Below are 20,388 nucleotides of genomic sequence, written 5' to 3'. Positions count from 1 at the left end.
ATTGGAAACTGACTCAAGAGACTTGCACAATAGGATTCAGGTATAAGGGGGTTTAGGGGATAATGATTTTAGCAACATGTCCATTCTATCATCACCAACATCATGAGCATCCAATAATTGTTTGGTGAGATATTTTACTTCAACATTCAATCTTTGAATTTCACCAGTCATCTCTGCATCTTTTTCTTTGAGCTTTGCATTCTCTGCTGTAAGTTCTTTAGTGGCACCAGGTCCTTGTGAAGTCATCTTCTAATTCTATAGTTTTAAATAAATTATTTCAGTGTCCTTTGTTGCTAGTTGAATTTTTAACTCTTTTATTTCTTTATTCAAATTTTCTTGAGCAGCCAAGAGTTTTGATACTTGGGACACAGTTCCAACCTTTCCTTCAATACATTCATTTTCCTCCAAGGTTGTCAAACTAAACCTCTATTTAACTATTCCGAGGGTGACCTTTGTCCTAATTATTCCATAGTGATCAAAAACATTATTTAGGAAGTACCCATAGGCATTCCATGCTTCTCTATGAACAACCTTATTTTCTTCCTCTTTTCTTCTTCTCTTTGATTCACTACTTAGCTCTCTGTTCATCAACTTTTCTCTTTGTGGGACTAGATCCTTTAGATACTTTATTCCTTTTCATAGCTATGTCTTTCTTTCTACTTACACCATGACTCCCAAAATTAGGATTACAGGACCTGGTCCTTTCATCAATATAAGCTTCTAGTCTATTCCTTTTAGATGCAATAACATTAGCAGTGTCAATATCCTCATCTTCTCCGACCTCCAATAGTTTAATATTTTCCTCCACTACTATGACAACTTTCTTGAGTCTTCTTCTTTTGGTAATAGAAGAGTTACTTTTCTTCATGGCATCTGCTAGAAGTTTTTGGTTAGATCCTTTATTGGAATAGGATCTAGTACTTTGTAAACTAGTAACAATCATTGTTGCTTTTCTTTTTCTTTCCTTTAGTCTATTCATTTTCTAACTCAGAGGTTGATTATCCTCATCTTCTCTATCTTCCATATTCAAAGGTAATAACACTTTTATTCCTAGTCTATTTATTCTTTTTCCTTGCAGATTTCTCCTTAATGCTTATAGAGATTTCATTTAGATCACTTGTAAGTAGAAGAAGATTCTCAGCTCCCAAGTTTATGCTATTAATATAATAATATCTCTTTACAAGAATTTTATCATCACATAGTTAAGCAAAGATGGAATTTGACTCAGACCCACTGGAGGAACCAAGTACTATCTGATTTTCTAGTTTTTCATAACCTACTAATTCTTCAAGATGAATGGAAATTTGTAGGTCATCAGAGGACTCTTATTCTTTTGAGGAGGAGTGAGTTTCTGGTTAAGAAAGCTCTAGTTCAATTGCAGAGTCGAGGCCTTAATATAAATCTTCTAATGCTAACTAATATTATTGACAGTCTTTCTTTGAGACACATTAGGATGGAATTCTCTTTGATAACCCAAGCCTCTACCATTTTAACACCTTGACTAGTTAAAGTAGATAAGATATGCAAAGAAGTAGTCCATTTAAAAGACTTCTTGAGCTCTTTTCTCAAACGGACCATGTCCCTTTCTAACTCTTTATTTTTGTGAAGTGCAGACATAACATGTTTTTGGATTAATTTGAAGCTTCGAAGCTTCTCCTTTTTCTTTGCCAATTAATTCACCCACCTTCTCAGTTGGCCCATACACTTTAGATTTTTATATTTTGGTTTAGAGACTATTTTTTCAGTTTTAGATATTTGAAAGGTTAAGGCAATCAATTCAATCTCTTTATTCTCTAGAGCAATTTTCTCAGCATTTTATTCACATACAAAATAAATCAACATACTCGTAAGATTTTTTATCTTTCTAGTAGTGTAGTTATTTAGGCTTTTCTTAAGATCAAAGAGTGCTACTTTATTTTCTTCTTAATTATTTGAATTTGCCAAGAATGCCAATAAAGAAGCTTAGATAACTAGACTGTCTTCCAATTCTAGCATAGAAATATCTCTAATATCCTCATCTTCAATAGATTTAATGGAAGAATCTCCCCTTGATGTCCAAGATTGTTTTACTGCTCAGCTGTTGTTTTCCTTTTTGACTTTTCAGGGGCCTGATCATTCTTTTGCATTTGGTAGTTTCTCATGAATGCTTTAGAGCTACCATCTTTGTGACAACCTTCAATCATACAATTTCTTTTGCTAAGCTGACCATCCCTTTTTATGGCTATAACAATTCTTGTTGGCATAAGTACAACATCAGTGTCTTCTTTACATGGGTACGACTCTAAAGCCTTTAAGGCTAGGGATATCACTCTTTTTTCTTCCTTTCTTTCCACCCCTAGTTCAGTTGTAGCATCCATGATGATAAAAACACTCTATTATAAACCTTTTTGAGTGGACTCTCTCAGATACCGATTGATAGAACACTTGGGGGTTGCAGCACACAGTGAGGAACCGGGTCCCTCAAAGTTAAAAATAAGAAATAGAGCAGTAAAACAACTATGAGGTGCTGGAAAATAAAGGCAGTGCAGGAAGGTAAAAACATATGACTTTTACGTGGAAACCTAGGAAGGAAAAAACCACAACTTTCCCTCATAAGCACCAGATCCACTATAATCAACCTCTAAATTATAGTATAGATTTCAACCTAAATCTTGGCTAATTTCACTTAATTTAACTTGTAATACCTTGTGTCTAAAATATACTATACAATGTATGACTTATCTCCTTAAGTCTTATAAACAATATACGAGTCGTATGCTAGAGTCATAGCTATGGCAATATGGAGTAGTTGAAGTCTTTTATGGCTGTGAATTGAACCTAGCCATCTTAAAAGCATGGAAAGAGTCGTATGAAGTGTATTCATAAGGGTAACACCCTAGGTTCCCTATGTTTTTTTCCAGCTTACAAGTGGAGGCTACAACTCGTAATGACTTGTTATGAGTCGTAAGATATGACTCGTATCCTGACCAGCAAAGGATCCAAGAATCAAGGCTCATGTTTTGATAGATTTATAAGTTACTTGTACATATGTTAAGTCCTCAAATAACTCCTATCACAAGAACAGGTCAAAACATTCCTTAGTGATAAAATTCTTTAGATGCATACAACTATAGTCATATTTAAATGAGCAAAACTTTTGTTATACAAGGTATTTTTGATCTCAATACTTACCAAAACATAGATAATTGAATTATATTTCCAATGATACAAATTTTCCCTTAACTATATATCAGGATTAGAATTAATGACCAAATTTCTAAAGCACTATCAAAGCTGCAAGTGATTTGACTTAATGATGATGACTCATAAGCAGACCATACGAGTTGTCAGAAAGAGTCATACCCATGATAGTAAGGGTCTAAATTTATGTTCTTAGTGAGAACTAAAGACACAAATAGTACCCAAAACATACAAGTCATCCTAAGACATCGGGATGGCTTCCAAACGCTTTCCATAGGGTCCTTAAGAATTTTTTGGTCTTTTCTCATCTTTAAACTCTCAACCCACGACTTAAAAACATAAGAAATCATTATTTTTTCCCCATATTCAATCATTTCACACTTTCTATCCTTCTCCCACAATTAAGAATATCAAGAGCATCAAGATTATGGTTCCTCATCCAAAATTCATCCTTCAAGTCCCAAGATTTAAACTTTCTTCACAAGTTAAGAAACTTCAGGTACGTGGGGTTTTATGAACAAGGATATTGCTTCATATTTATGACCAAAACTTGTTTGAAATTTAAATTTATGTGATTTGCAATTTGGGCTCACACCTAATTTATCTTGTCTTGAGTTTATGAAATTATCATGTGATTGAAGTATTAAAATTCATACATGTTCACATCTATTTATGTTTTGACTTGAAAATTCTCTATTATGATTTGAATATCATGAGTTTTATTTGACAATACTGATTAAAGATTTCCAATTGACTTTTAAGTATGATATTGTATTACAAGTTATGTGAAAGAATGTATGAGACTTAAGGCTTAATTATATGAACTAAGTTTAAAATAAAGTTTAATCTGTTGATTGAAATTACAATACTTGAAATCAACAATTGTTCATTTAGATTATGACTTAAAGAAAACAAAAGCATAATTGGTTTTTAGTATACAATCCCTTATGCTATTTTAATGTGGATATCTTAAGTATTAGAACATATATGTATATACTTTGGGAGTAGTATTTAGCACAGAGAAAGGAATGCGGATGAGCAGATCCTAAATTTTCAAAAACAATAAGCCAACACAGGTTAAGATTTTTTTCCCAATATGGATGAAGTTAAGAATAGTGATCACTATCATTAAGGTTCTATTATAAAGGAAAGTATAGGATCGCTCTCCCTAATATGGCTAAGACGTTAGACTCCATGCTATCTCATATGGTTTATGCCAATTAGAAGAAACTCCTATAAGAAAGACTAAAAGTAAAGTTGTTAAAACTAAGTGTTATGACTCACAAAGTTTATCCATATGCTACATTACTCATGTTTATGATTTTGCAGTCTTTGTTTTATTCAAGCTCAAGGTGAGTTATTTACACTTAGAATCATTTGAATAGCTATGTGTATATTCGATTATTGTTTTACTTATGCATTCACCCTCATATACTCAATACATTCAAAAAGTACTAACCCACATATATGCCTATTTGCTATATTGTCCAATTATGTAGGTAACAGTTGTAGCCGACATATCATAATCAGACAGTTTATGTCTTTCAGTCAGCAGGTGATAAGTTCTTTTAATTCAAGGACTCAAGTCAACTATAGTTCTAGTAGTATGTTTATTTAGTAATATTGATTAGATATAGTTAGGGTTCGTGTCTTGACTACCTATAGTCAATATTAGTAGAGGCTTCATCAATGTTCATTTAGAGTTGATGTATTTACTTCATGTTTAGTTTGTATAACCAAAGTGTATATTCTTTAATAGTTTTGTATTGAATATTGTCAACAAAGACATTTCTTTCAATTATTTCTTTTAGATTTATGTATCTTATTCAATTTCTTATGAGTTATACCAGTATCATGGGTTAGCTTAGGATCACTTGTGGTTCTAAGAATCGTGTGACATCCAAGGGATAGTCTTAGGGCTTCAAAACCTTGGTATTAGAGAACAAAGTTCAAGTGTCCTATGGTGTCTATGAAGACGTATCCAGTAGAGTCTTAGGAAACATTACAGAGATATCTGTACTTTTTTTCAAAAGGCTACATGGCATTTAAGAAATGTTTTACTTCTTCTTGCTCCTAATCATGCTATAAAGTTATTCTGTTAGAAACTTATATCAATTCATTTTTTACTCTATAATTCTCCATCTATGACTTATTATTGAGATAACATGATAACTAAGTTTCAATTACTCCCAAGATGATGCTCTCAGATTTACTATCTATAGTTTCGGAAGTCACACAAAGGTCTTTGGAGGAGCCCGCTAGCGTACTTAAATTCCTTTAATAAAAAAGCTTTTGTCCTCTTCAAATGAGTTGTGCGCTTAAGACAGGAAATGTCATGTAATCAGATTTTTCATTTAGTCCTTCATTATAAATAACACTCATGAGATAAGAGGTTATGTACCCCGATTATTAAATATAACATTCCTAAAGATAAATTGTTATTTAGGGTGTTATCATTCATAAGTATTAGAACACCTTAGAGTTGGAAGTATGGATTTATAATTGTAATGACAAGAATGTTTGAGATAGCAACTGGTTAAAAGTATAGTGAGGGATCTATGCATGCTATTAAGTAAAGATTGAGGTGATACACCATTGGGTGTTATCTAAGGCTATACGTTGGAAAGAGATTGAGGCAAAGATTTTGATATATGACATGGTTTGTTGAGAATTCTATGTATGTTTTATTGGGGATAGTGCATGGGAGTGGTTATTTAAAAGAGATATTAGAGGAGGTAGGAAAAATTTCCTAGGTTGTTTGTTTGCCTAGAAGTTCATATGTGGTTATAATGATATGCTTGAATGTCATGTTGCTACATAAGTGGATGGGTGCATTGTGCACTTGTGAGTTCCTAGTAAAAGGTTGAATTTAGTTATCGAAGTGGTAAGAAAAATTATTCAGGAGATAAGAGCTATGAAAAACACTTGGGGTATTTAATTCATGGTTAAGACTAGTATTACGGTGTTATATGTTGCAATTTGTAATTTGGAGTTAGGCTTGAACACGGCGAGAGTGTGTAGTTCAACTCAGACTTTGGCTAGAGTAGTTATATGTACCTGTGTGAGAATTATAAGTCGCATCAAATGAGCATACAATTTAAAGGGAAAATTATAGTTGCGGGAATGTTTTATAAGTGTAGTTAAGCTTAAAGTTAGTAGTTGCATTCGTAAGGTTTAGTAATTCTATCCTAGCTTGTGATTCATAGGCCTATATTCCATGTTATAGAGTTGTAGCAATGTTAAGATTCCTTATTCATATATCTTATCCAGATCACGCTAAAAATTCTTTTCTCCCCAATATTATTAGAACATCTTGTAAAGAGTGTTGAATAAATACTCCAGTGAGTATAAACATTTAGTATGATTCAGTTTGTATAGCCAGTAATTCAGTTTACCAATCAAACAGATAAGATCCTTTGGTTTTCCATCTCTCTATCTAGTCTTACTATCCAAAGTTTAATGAGTATGGCTATTCCATGAGGCAAAATATCTGTAACTATGTAAATTACTATTTCAGCTCAGTCCAAGCATCAATTTCACATTCAAATATTATGTTATGATTTAACTTGTAAGTGTTCAGTGCCTCATCTCAGCCTTTCCTTAGTATTTTATCCAAGTCAGTCTCATTAAAGGACTAATGATCCAAAGGGGGAGGTATTATAATACCCATTTCAAAATCTACTGTACAACATACGACTTATCTCCTTAAGTCATATAAACAACATAAGAGACATATGTTGGAGTCGTACCTATGGAATTTTGGAGTAGTTGAAGTCAATTGTGGGTTCGAGTTGACTCTAGAAATATTCAAGGCATGGAACGGGTCATATAAAGTGGATTCGTAAGGGTAGCATCCTAGGTTCCCTAAGTTTTTGTCCAGCTTATGAGTGGTGGCTACAAGTCATAATAACTTGTTACGAGTCGTAAGATATAACTCGTATCCTGACCACTAAAGGTCCCAAGAATAGAGCCTTATGTTTTTATAGCATTATAAGGTACTTGGACATATATTAACTCCATAAATACATCCTAAATTAAGAACAAGTCAAAACATATTAGCAATGAAATTCATGGTATGCATACAAGTATAGTGATATCCAAACAAGAAAAACATTTCTTATACTAAGTATTTTTTATCTCAATACCTACCAACATATAGATAATTGAATTAGATTTTCAATCATACCAATTCCACCTTAATGCGATATCGGGGTGAAACTTACGGCCAAATTACTGAAGCACTGTCAAAGCTTCTAGTGGTTCGACATACTGATGACGACTAGTAAGAAGAACATATGAGTCATAAGGAGGAGTCGTACCCAGGACAATATGGGTCGAAATCTTTCTTCCTAGTTAGAACTTAAGACACGGTTTGCACCTAGAACATATATGTCATGTCCTAAGATATCCGGACGGCTTCCAAATGATTCCCATAAGGTTCCTAAGGGTTTTTTCCTTTTTTATCCTCTTTAAATCCCAAACCCACAACTTAAAAACTTAAGAAAGAATTATTTTCCCCCCACACTCAATTACTTAACACGTTCTTTCCTCCTCCCATCATCAAGAATATCAAGAGCATAAAGATTAGGGTTTCTCACCGAAATTTCATCCTTCAAGTCCCATGATTCAACCTTTCTTCACAAGTCAAGAAATTTCAGGTATGCAGGGTTTATGAACAAGGATATTCTTTCATCATTTTTTCAAAAAACCTGTTTTAAAGTTAAAGTTATGTGATTTGCAATTAGGGCTCGCACAAAAATTATCCTTTCTTGAGTTTATGAAATTATCATATGGTTGACGTATTAAAGTGAATACATTTTCTCATCTATTTATGTTTTGACTTGATGATTCTCTATTATTATTTGAATACCATGACAGTGATTTGAAAACATTGATTAAAGATTTCCAATTGAGTTTTAAGCATGATATTGTATTACAAGTTGTATGAAAGAAAGTATGATATTTAAGGCTTACTTATAAGCACTAAGTTTACAAGAAAGTTTGATCTCTTCATTTAAATGATGACTTGAAATCCACAATTGTTCATTTTTATTATGACTTTAAGAAAAGATAAGCATAATTGGTTTCTTGTATACAATCTCTTATGCTATTCTAAGGAGGATTTCTTAAGTATGAGCACATATCTGTATATACTTTGGGAGTAGTATTTAGCACCAAAAAGAGAATGCAGATGAGCGTATCCTAAATTCCCAAAAACTACGAGGCAACGTAGGTTAAGATTTTTTTTTCCAATATGGATAAAGTAAGAATAGTGATGACTAAGATTAAGGTTCTATTACAATGGAAAGCATAGGACAGCTCTCCCCAATTTGAGTAAGACGTTGGACTTTAGGGTAGCTCACATAGTTTATGTCGGTTAGAAGAAACTCACAGAAGAAAGACTAAATGTAAAGATGTTACAACTAAGTGTTATGACTCACAAATTATATCCTTATGTTATATTACCCATGATTATAATTTTGCAGTCTTTGTTTTATTCAAGCTCATGCTAAGTCATTTACACTTAGAATGCATCATTTGAAAGTCTATTTGTATATTCAGTTATTGTTTCATTTATGCATTTACCCCCATATACTCAATACATTCCATAAGTATTGACTTACATATATGTCTATGTGCTAGATTGTCTCATAATGTAGGTACCAATTGTAGCCCACACACCATAAACAGACAGTTTGTAGCTTCCAGTCAGTAGGTGATGAGTTCTTTTGATTCGAGGACTCGATTCACTTATAGTTCTACTAGTATGTTTATTCAGTCATACTGATTAGAGATAGTTGTGGGTTATGTATCAGGATGCCTATAGTCAATATTAGTAGAGAATTTATAGACGACCATTTAAAGTTGATGTATTTACTTCCAGTTTTGTGTTGTATAACCAAAGTATAAATATTTTAACAGTGTTTTATTGAATATATTCAGCAAAGAAATCTCTTTCGCTTATTTTTTTTGGATTTATGTATCTTATTCAGTTGCTCACGAGTTATTCTTTTATATGGGTTAGCATAGGATCACTTGTGGTTCTAAGCACCGTATGACATCCGAGGGGGGGGGGGGTAGTCTGAGGGTGTTATATAACTCTACTTCAAGATTATGTTGGTAAATCTACCAAGACCCTCTCTACTGATTAACTTTAATCAATCTCTCACTTAGGCAACTCTATTTAAGCACTCTCTACGCTAATTAACTCTAATCATCCTCACACTTAGGTAACTCTACCTAAGCACTCTCTACTCAAAGTTAAAAACACTACTCTTATAGCATGAGTAGTTTAATTCTAATTTAGTACTAACTCAAGAACAATTTCAATTTAAGCTCACATAAATAGTTATGAACTTGAGCAGTGGAGTTTTTGCTTCTATCTATCTTCACTTTTTTTATTTATGCAAAAACCTCAACCTGATGAAGAGGCGTATCTTTCCTTTTATAGCGAAGTGATGATTAGGGCTGAAACATCATTGGACCGGCTATCCTAATCAGTACAAAATATCACCAGCAAGTTTGTTACACAAGAGGAAAAAATTATGCAGACTATGCGGACCAGATGTACTGCATCTTGCATATCTAGGGACCTGGTCCCTTGCAGTTAGCTACTCATCATCAAAACTACAGATAAAAGGTATTATGAGTTGAGAAGATAACCACACAAAAATAAATATTGAAACCCTTGAATATTGCCTTTCTCAAAGCTTGGAGGTCCATAAATAGAGTAAAATCTCAAAAATAAAGTATTTATGCTTTTCAGTGAAATGTACATCACGAACATGATCAATCCTTCGCTTTCACGAGGGTCAAACTAACCAAGCCTTTAAATTTATTTTCACATTTGAGACCAAAGGTTCACGTTCACGAATAAGACTTAATATTCATGGACAAGGCTTCTCATTCATTATAGCTAATGAATTTGGCCTTCGCAGTTCCTAAGAAGAACCCCATTGCCCTTTCTAATCAATCAAACCAACTCACGATCGCGATGATGGGAAATTTTCTTCTCTTTATTCACATCCATGGTCCCATGTTTGCGAAGTAGGATCATGGACCAGATATCGAATGTGCACAAGTTAATTTTACAAGGGTTCAAATGTTTCGAACGAACTCAAATAATGTAAAACATTGATGTTATTAGGATTTTATTGATGTTCTATACTCAATGATGATGTTAGATTTATGGAAAACAAGATCATTATAAGAAAGTTAACCCCATAAACCTTAATTCACTATTTTCCAAATAAAGGGTCAAAATGAGATATATATGCCTCAAAACCAAACAAACTTTGCTACTAACCTAATTTTGACATTATTGATCTACTAGCATAGTCCTTTTTGCCATCCAGCACTCAGAACATCAAATGTTGACTGAAGTAAACTATATGGCTTTTGAAGCCTCTAAAAACCACAAACTCACACAAATTTTTCCCAATCGCATCGAGAACTGTGTCAATCATCCCCAAACATAAATATCAACATATAGAAACTATAGGGAATGGAAAAATGGACAAAACACATAGAAATAGGAAATTCAAAAAGTGAGATCATTATCACATCCACCACTAAAATTCTCATTTGTCCATGAACTAAAAGAAATAAAATATCTAAATTAGTAAGAAGTTGAGGGTAACTACTATGCATATTGGATTGGGCATCCCAAGTAGGCTCTTCAATAGCATGGTGTTTCCACTGAACCTTGACTGTAGGAATATCTCTAGACGACAAATGTTTCATATCCATGGCTAAAATGAACACTAACTCCACATTAAAGTTTAACCTCTCTTTAAGATGAATCGAATCGCAGTGAAAAAAATTAGACTCATTTGGGATATAGTATCGAAGCATAAGAACATAAAAAGCTTTATAAATGACTGAAAGGTGGAGAGGTATGGCTAACCATAAGAAACCTCCCAAATTGACTAAAGAATCTCCAAAGGCTCTATATACCTAAGGCTAAGCTTTCCCTTCTTGTGGAAACTCATCATGCTCTTCTTGGGTGACACATGAAGGAAGACTCAATCACCAATCCTAAAAATTTTGGCATGTATCCTATGATCTTCAGAAAGCTTTTGCATGATTTGATCCATTCGAAGCCAATCTTGAATCACCTAAACTCTATCCAAAAACTCGCGAAGCAAGTCGGTACCATGGGGTCTAACCTCTAAAGTATCAAACTAACCAATTGGTTGTTACATCCTAATTTACATGTCATAATGACACCTACTTTAACACACTAGTAGGTAAGCCAAAACAAATCAAGAAGTAATAATAATGGGCTAATTTATGGAAAAATGGAATAAAAGCTGGAAATTTTTAAGTAAAGACTTACAACAATAATTCATGTAATAATAATGGCCTGAAAGATAGATAAAATAGAAATAACATTCCACAACCTAGTAGTGTCAGTACAAGAGCCACTAACAAAGGAATATGAGTACAGAAATAGTCAAATGTATATCACTCTAGAAAAACAAAGACTAAAAAAATTAGAAGGGGAAATGGGCAACTCCAAGAGCTCACCCTACATCCAAACTCTAAGCAGCACGATTGTAACGTCAAAGGCGGCCATTATTGCTTGAATCTACACAAAAAGGTACAAAAATATAGTATCAGTACCAAATCCATGGGCAGTAAGTAGGCATCATCACCCAACTGAGCTAAATCATAATATAAGTACAATAACGATGCAAGATAAATAAGTTAAGTCAAGATAAAAGGGCAAACATAGTATATGGTCCAATACTATAAATAAATGATCGAAACAGATATAATATTAAAGAAAGAATGGCTTACAATACAAAAATTGCCCCCATAAACCAGTAAATATGGAAAATTAAATAACCCAACTCAGGCCCCCATAAGCCCGGAGGGTGCAATCAAAGAAAGTAAATAACCGAAATTTCATTAATTAATCATATGTCAAGCAATAACCATGAATCGATCCATACTATAACATACCATAAAAAACCTCTCAATAATGGATTCTAACCGAAATTAAATATCATCATTATTTACCGGACTTGAATCAAAACTCATAAAATATAAATCGACAGACTTAAATCGAAACTAGCATTAACTCATAACTACCATTCATTCATAAGTATCAAGAATCCAGCGTCTTGAAACTCTAAAATAATCATTTAAAGGATATAACACACCTAATAAGTCTACAAGTAACTAATGATAGTCTTGGCCTAATATGGGTCAGAGGGGCCCACCTCTAATCATCAAATTAGTTGTAACACAAATTTCAATCCCATTCTAGGAAAAGGTATCTAATTCTACTACTAGATATTAAATGAGAAACTTTAAGTCGTAAGATAGAAATTCTAACTAAAGCTTTAGTAACTAAGTTAATTATGCTTATTTTACGGTTCCTTAATAAGCTAAATAATCCAAGGAATACTAATTAAACCTCCAAGACCTGATTACCAATTCATACATAGCATAATATCATAAATATGCTATGAATTATCTCAATATATGATAGGGAAACCTAGCCTACCTAGACGCCAATGAAAGCCCAAGGAAATCCATTAAGTCGGTGAATTTCCCTTTCGAGGAGCTTGAATAAGATGACATGCTATAAAAATGATAATCTACACATTAATACAAGAATAACAACACCCATATTACACTTTTGTTCTTCAAGTCAAAAATTATGTAAAAAAAGCCCAAATGGGGCTCGCTTGCGAAAATGCACCTTCAAAATTGGCAACGTGCCCCTCTTTCCGCAAGGAATACTAACCCTTATGAATCAGTAAATTTTGAGCTCGAATGTTGCTAAAAGCATAACACCATTATTTCTAGGGATTTTGGGAAATTATAAGAATTTAACAATGAATTCAATAAAAAGTTACCACGAATTCGGAGAAGAAATGAGTAATTTAAGTTTATGAATACCTTAAAATCGCCTATTAATGTCTCCCCAAAGTTTTTACAAGTTCTAAAGTTTTTCACTCTTAAACTTTTGTGATAATGGGAGAGAAATTGGGTAAATACAATATTTAAGGACTCTAGGTGCTGCTAAAGCAGGCATTTGTCATGACCTGATTTGCGAGTCATGATGGAACCTATGATATCACACCTATAATTAAGTCGAACCGTAACACATCGCTAATCATAATAGGTTAACTTGGTGGAACAATTATAACATAGGCTAAAATCAACTACATAACCTAAAATAACGAAATATTTGAAATAGACGAAGATAGTTAATGCATAGATACAATACCAAGAAGTGGCAGAGCTAGTACAAGATCATCTAGTAATAATTGTACAACCCAAGTATCTATGATAGTTAGTAAAATCTATCTCAAAACAAAAAACTGAACATAGAAAGATAGAAGGAAATAGGTTAATTCAAAAAGAGCTCATCCTCTTTTCGAATATCAACATAGCACAAACGCCGATTATTCGCAGCAACTAGCACTTAGATCTGCGCTAAAAAGGTACAAAAGTATAGTATGAGTACCAAGACAATGGTTACTCAATAGGTATCATCGACCCAATGAGCTAAACTATGATATAAATACTACAAAATGCAAGATTACATGACTAAGTCAAGTTATGGACATACTTCAAGTAACTCTAATATCACTATTCATAAGTAAATAAACCAGAGTAATAACATAACATAACATAAAGCATTAATATATGCACTCATAACTACAAAATTTACTCTAATACACCAACTAGTGCAAAAAAATAACAACCCATCTTAAGCCTCCATAATCCTGGAAGGTAATAACAAGATAGAATAACCCACCATCTTTATGTATAAACTCTATTAATATAATTGGAATTCATCCCAGTCATGCCACACTATAACCATTGATTGTCCATATTCATCATTTGCCAATTAATCAATGTGTATCAACTAACCATCAAGTGATAACTAATCCTCATGTGTCAATAAATAATATTTTATCAACTAAACATCACTTATGACCTAATCTTCATATAATGGCTAATCATCACTTATCAAATAGTCAATGTTTATCAACTAACCAACATTTATCAACTAACCAACATTTACCAGCTAACCAATATTTATTAAATAAATATCATTTATCAACTAACCATCATCTATCAGCTAAACATCATTTATCACTAATAAACATGTATAAACTAAACATCATTTATCAGCTAATTACCATATCACTAGAATTTGTTCATATCATATAACATTATAATTATTTCCTCATTTACATAATTATCTAGAATCGCTATTGTCAATCTTACACCCTGATATTGTCATATCATAATAAGTATGACATCATAATATATATATATATGTATATATATATATATATTCATGGACTCAAATCGGTATGGATATTCAATAATATTCTCATAAATAGCATCCTCAATATCACAACCATGCATCGAATTTCTATCGGGTATAAATAATTGATATCATCACAATTATTATAAACATCCTCTAGACTTCTACAAGATAAAAATAATCGATATCATCATTATTATCTGGCGTTGAACCGGTATTTGAATAGTTCATAGCATAAGTAATATCTAGACTTGTACCGATAATCATATCATTATTATCATGGCCCATAGCATAATCATTAGAGTATTTAATAGCATAAGCATTAACATAGTATATTGACATGAGCAATAATAATAATCAAATCGTGAGCTCTGGTATAATGAATAGTATGATTGCCAATATAGTAAATAAGCACGATCTTCTTTAGCATAATCAATGACATAGTCGCTAATATAATCAATAAGCATGATCTTTAGTATAATCCAAATCATATTCACTAATATAGTCCGTAAACATGAATTCTACCATATGTACTATGAAAAATAGTAAATAACTTACCAATAGCTTAATTAATAGCTAATCATTAGAATAATAAATTGCTCATCTTTTATGTAATCAATATCTTACCAATGGCTTGCTCAATAACTAATCCATGCGAAAATCTACAGTTCATTCCTAGCATGATTAATAACTTAATCACCAATGTAGCCATTAAGCATGACCTCTAGCATGAATAATGCCATAACTTCTAATGTATCCATAAACATGATCACTAGCATAGTTAATAGCTCTTTCCTTGACTTAATCAATGGCATACTTTATGGTATACTCAATATTATAATTAAGGGCTTATTCAATAGTATATTTGGTAGACCAATCAATAGCCAAATCAATAGCATTACAATAGCTCATCAATAATATAAGCTTAATCAATAACTCATTCATGGAATTCTCGTTAAGTATTACTTCCAACATCATCCAACATAACCAATAAGTACAAAGGCATCTAAATATGACTAAAATAACTATTTTTGTAGATGTACACAAGCATATCAAAGGATCTTCAATAAATATCACAAGTTTTAGCCTAAGTTGGGTTGAATAGCCTACTTCTAAATCCTAGAAATCATTTACCAAGAACTGTATAACCCAAACTAGGGTAAGATATCCAAATCTACTATTAGATGTCCAACAAGCCACAACTAGCCCTAGTTCACTTGCTTTAAGTTATAAATTCAGTGATTGTGGAAACATCTTGAAATTCGGTTGTTTTAATTTGAATCTCTTGGTTGAAAACATTAGGTTATGCCTTAGGTTTTATTAGTTTCTAATGGAAAAATAGACTAGAGGTCGTGGATTATCAACAGGGACTCAGAAGCTACCAACCTTCTACTTAATGATTGATGCCGTAATTGGATCAATCTACCTGAGATAACATCGGATTGGAAATAGATAGTATTATCGCCAGGGATAATGTGTTGTTCCCACCTATTACAATAATCATGAACAGTTATTATTCAATGGATATTAATAGTCATAGTGATCACAAACCTAGTTTCTTTATATCATTGATTCGAAATATTGAAATCTAAGTTTTGAGTTCTAAAATAAGTTGAAACTTTAGAATTTGCTTGATTGATAAAAACCCCTATTTTGTATTTTCTTATTATTTATTTGAATTTAACTCGTAGCTATAGTTTCGAACTAGTTTAATCGCCATTCACATTGTTCCCTGTGGATTCGACCCCGACTCCGAAGTTGGGTAAATATATTGACGACGACCGCCTTGCACTTACTTGAGGTGTAAGTTGAGCGTTATCAACTTACACCTCAAATAAGTGCAAGGAAGTCATCGTTAATATATTTTCCCAACTTCAGAGTCCGGGTCAACTTATTTTAACGTTATACACCTCAAATAAGTGCAAGGAAGTCATCGTTAATTCCTCAAATAAAAAACAAAATAGGGGTTTTTATCAATCAAATAAATTCTAACGTTTCAACTTATTTTAGAACTCAAACTTAGATTTCAATATTTCGAATCAATGATATAGAGAAACTAGGGTTGTGATCACTATGACTATTAATCTCCATTGAATAATAATTGTTCATGATTATCTTAATAGATGGGAACAACATATTTTCCCTGCCGATGATACTATCTGACTTATCTCTCGACCTCACAAGACAATTTATTATCTAATTCTCTTAAACTTAGATAACTTATCTATTTCCAATCGGATGTTATCTCAGGTAGATTGATTCAGTTACGACATCAATCATTAAACAGAAGGTTGGTAGCTTCTGCGTCCCTGTTGATAATCCACGACCTCTAGTCTATTTCTTCGTTAGAAGCAAATAAAACCTAAGGCATAACCTAATGTTTGTAACCAATAGATTCAAGTTAAAACAACAGAATTTCAAGACATTCCCACAATCACTCAAACCCTAATCCAATTAATAAATCAATGAAATAATATTCATAGATCCCATAACCCTAGTTGTGGGTTTTTAGTTGCTCTTAAGATAGAAAGAGAAAACAAAGATTGAATTCATAACTTAAAGCAAGTGAACTTACAACAGATGAAATTCTAACTTGTTTCTCCTTCAAGTACAATAAGAATTTTCCACAACCAAATCAAAGGATGGAAAATTGAATTTCTAAGTTAAGAGACTAAAGAAAAGTAAAGTCATCTTTGGAATAATTTCCGGACATTCCTAGATGTCCAAGATTCCCCATGAAACCCTAAAAGTTGCTATTTACACTTGTACTTTAAAAAAAATTCAAAATAAAAATTTGAGAATTTTTACTTTTTGTGACCCCATTTGTTATAGGCTATCATAAACCTGACGCCCTCCGTGATAGCCTATCACAACCTGACGCCCTCCGTGATAGCCTATCACAAATATGACGACCTCCGTGATAGCTTAGCACAACCTGACGACCTCTGTGATAGCCTATCACAAACCTGACGGCTTATCACAACATGTAATCCAAAAATCTTCATTGTTCTCCACCAAAACTTGACGACCTCCGTGATAGCTTATCACAAACCTGATAGCTTATTACGACATGTCGTCAGGAAATCTTCAGAAATTTTTCAAAACTAAATTTCTTGCATCTTCTCACTAAAAATCATCCTTCTTGATGCAGATTTCATGTATTTCCATGCATCTTGGTTTTCCAACAAAATCATAGGAAATATCATCAAAAACACCAGTAGTTACTTAAGAACTTACAATTATTTCAAGTTAAAAAGTCTTAAATGTGCTACAAAAATCTAGCACATCAACACCCTCTACTTAAAACAATTGCTTGTCCTCAAGCAACTATATAACACCATATTACGATGCTTAATCAAGAGACACATAAGATACCTATGACAGTTGATTATCAAGTTTAGCTCAAAACATATTACCCTCTCCATTTTCAATCACCTTAAACCCAACTGTGCATATCAATAAAAATCCATAATGTGACCCCAAGGATTGAAGATATGGCATCAATTCAGCAACAACAACCATGCATGTACGAATATTACACTATCCAAACAAGTTAACAGCTAGCAATGCAACCGATGTTCCCTTACAACCAAGAAGTCCCTTCTCACTCATATATGAACTCAAGCATGTCAATGCGGGGACGGTCAAGAGACACTCACTCTCAGAAAGAAATTCCAATCAATATATGTCAAATACCATATGCTTGCCCTTATTTTCAGTACCAAGGTGTCCAGAAAGGTAAGTTAGGATCACTATATGTCTTTTCTTTGGCTTGTAGTGTAGGCTAAGGGTTGGTACGATATTCAATGGCAGTTAGAGTGACTAAGCCTTCTTTGCACTACCTTAACTTTTGGGGTTCACTTATTAACCTTTTTTGTTCTTTTCTTGATCACACATTATTCAGGATGGATATGGCTTTTCTTTTTCATTCTTTTTCTTTTCTTATTCTTCTTCCATACCACCCAACTTTTTATTCTTTTTCACGTATTCTTTTTCTTTTATTCTACCATTCCTCATACTCATTTTACATCACACACCCCTATGATAGCCACCCTCAACTTAGGTTGTTTGACTAAGTCAAGGTGCACAGTGTCCAAGGAGGACTAGGGCCAAAATAGGTTCATTATGATATAAATGGGAAGGTGATAGGTGTCATAGAAAGAAATGGTCAATTCAGGCTCAAAATAGGGAATAAGAGATATCATGCATAACAGGAAAGGTCATTTAGGCAAAAAGTGAAATAACATCAACAACGGCCTATGATCCTTTCCTAACCCCTATCTTTCAACCAAAGTAAGACTAACCGGGGAAGTTCTAGATTTAACACACAAAGTAACTAAGTAGTATATCACACACACATGGCACAAAGGTGCATCACAAGCTACTACCTATCCGGTTCATGCGATTGTTTAGCAATGGATATCATGTCACTAGTACTAATGCCATAACAAGATGCACAGTGGTCACACATAAATGTATATCACATAGTTATAAAACAGATCAACAAAGAGGTGTTTATCAGTCTCAAAAATCAACAAAAATATGTCAACTATCTTAGATACTTATTTTTCTCCTAATTAACCACAACACATCACAAAACAAAATACAATACACCTAAATATGTCGGCTCTACTAGGAATAAGACTCCGGGGAAAAGAGGCATGGCAACAAAAATCCCAGGAGGACATCAACATCCACAGGTAGCCTCACGCTCAACTTAATATCATGCACATTCCCAACACGTCAAATCTAAACAAGAGAGTTAGAAACATACCTGTGGCATAATGGGTGCAAAGATCTGATGTCAATCACATAATACGAATACAAATAACAAAATACCTTGGGTTGCCTCCCAAGAAGCGCCTAGTTTAACATCACGGCATGACCCAACTCAGTTTTTTCCTCTACCTTGAGGATATGAATTTCAACCCCAACATATAGTCCATCTTCTTGCCTCGCAAGGGAGGTGGTACAAAGATTAAGAAGCCTAGTAATGGATGATGCATGGTAAAAAACTCATCTTTAAAGTAAGGTGTGTTTTGGTGTTGCTTATCAAGTGTAAAATAAAGAATATAGGATTCTTGTTCCTCATCTTCATAGTATTCCACTATTTTAGATGATTCCACAGACAAGATATCATCTAAACATATGTGGAAAAATACTTAGAGTGTGGCCCAAAAAATCCTACTTCAAAATTTACACTATCCTCTACACACTCACTTTTATTCATCTTCTCAACATTTTTACTTTGAATTGGGCTAGAGTCTTCATAAGATATTGGCTTGGCTTCTTCTTTTGCCTCTAGCACCATTTCCTCAATCTTGGCATCATCCCTCATGGTTGGCTTGGTTGGTTGGGAAATCTCCAAGGGTTGATCAACATCAAGCTCATCATCAGTATAGGAATCTTGCTCTTCATCGTCACACTCTTCCATTATTTGAAATGATTCCACAGATAAGATACCATCTAAAGATAATATAGAAAAGTGTTTTGGATGATTGACCTCGATATCCATCTCTTTTATTCTTTATCTTCCCTCGTAAAATGCCCTAATGTCTTGACGTATGTCACATATGGTATCATTCGTTGTGTGTATACGATCCAACATTAGTTGAAGCATAGCTTTAATGTCACTCTTTTTAGTGTTACATTTTTCCTTTTCTTGACCATAAGACCTGTCATACTCATAAGAAGAACTAGAACTTGGGTTAGAGTAATAGGGGGAGGGGGTATTTGGGAAATCACTCCAATGTCCATCTTGACCATCACGTAAAAAATAATTATACTCCCGGTAGGATGGAGATGGTGCACACATCTCTCTCTGGGGAGCATATCTATAATCTTGCCAAAAGTAGGGTCCATCACAATATGGACATAGATCATCCAGCTAAGATATCCAACCATTAAACTTA

Source organism: Capsicum annuum, chromosome 11 (assembly GCF_002878395.1).
Source record: "Capsicum annuum cultivar UCD-10X-F1 chromosome 11, UCD10Xv1.1, whole genome shotgun sequence".
NCBI classification, from domain to species: domain Eukaryota; kingdom Viridiplantae; phylum Streptophyta; class Magnoliopsida; order Solanales; family Solanaceae; genus Capsicum; species Capsicum annuum.
Note: the sequence above shows the minus strand (reverse complement) of the source record.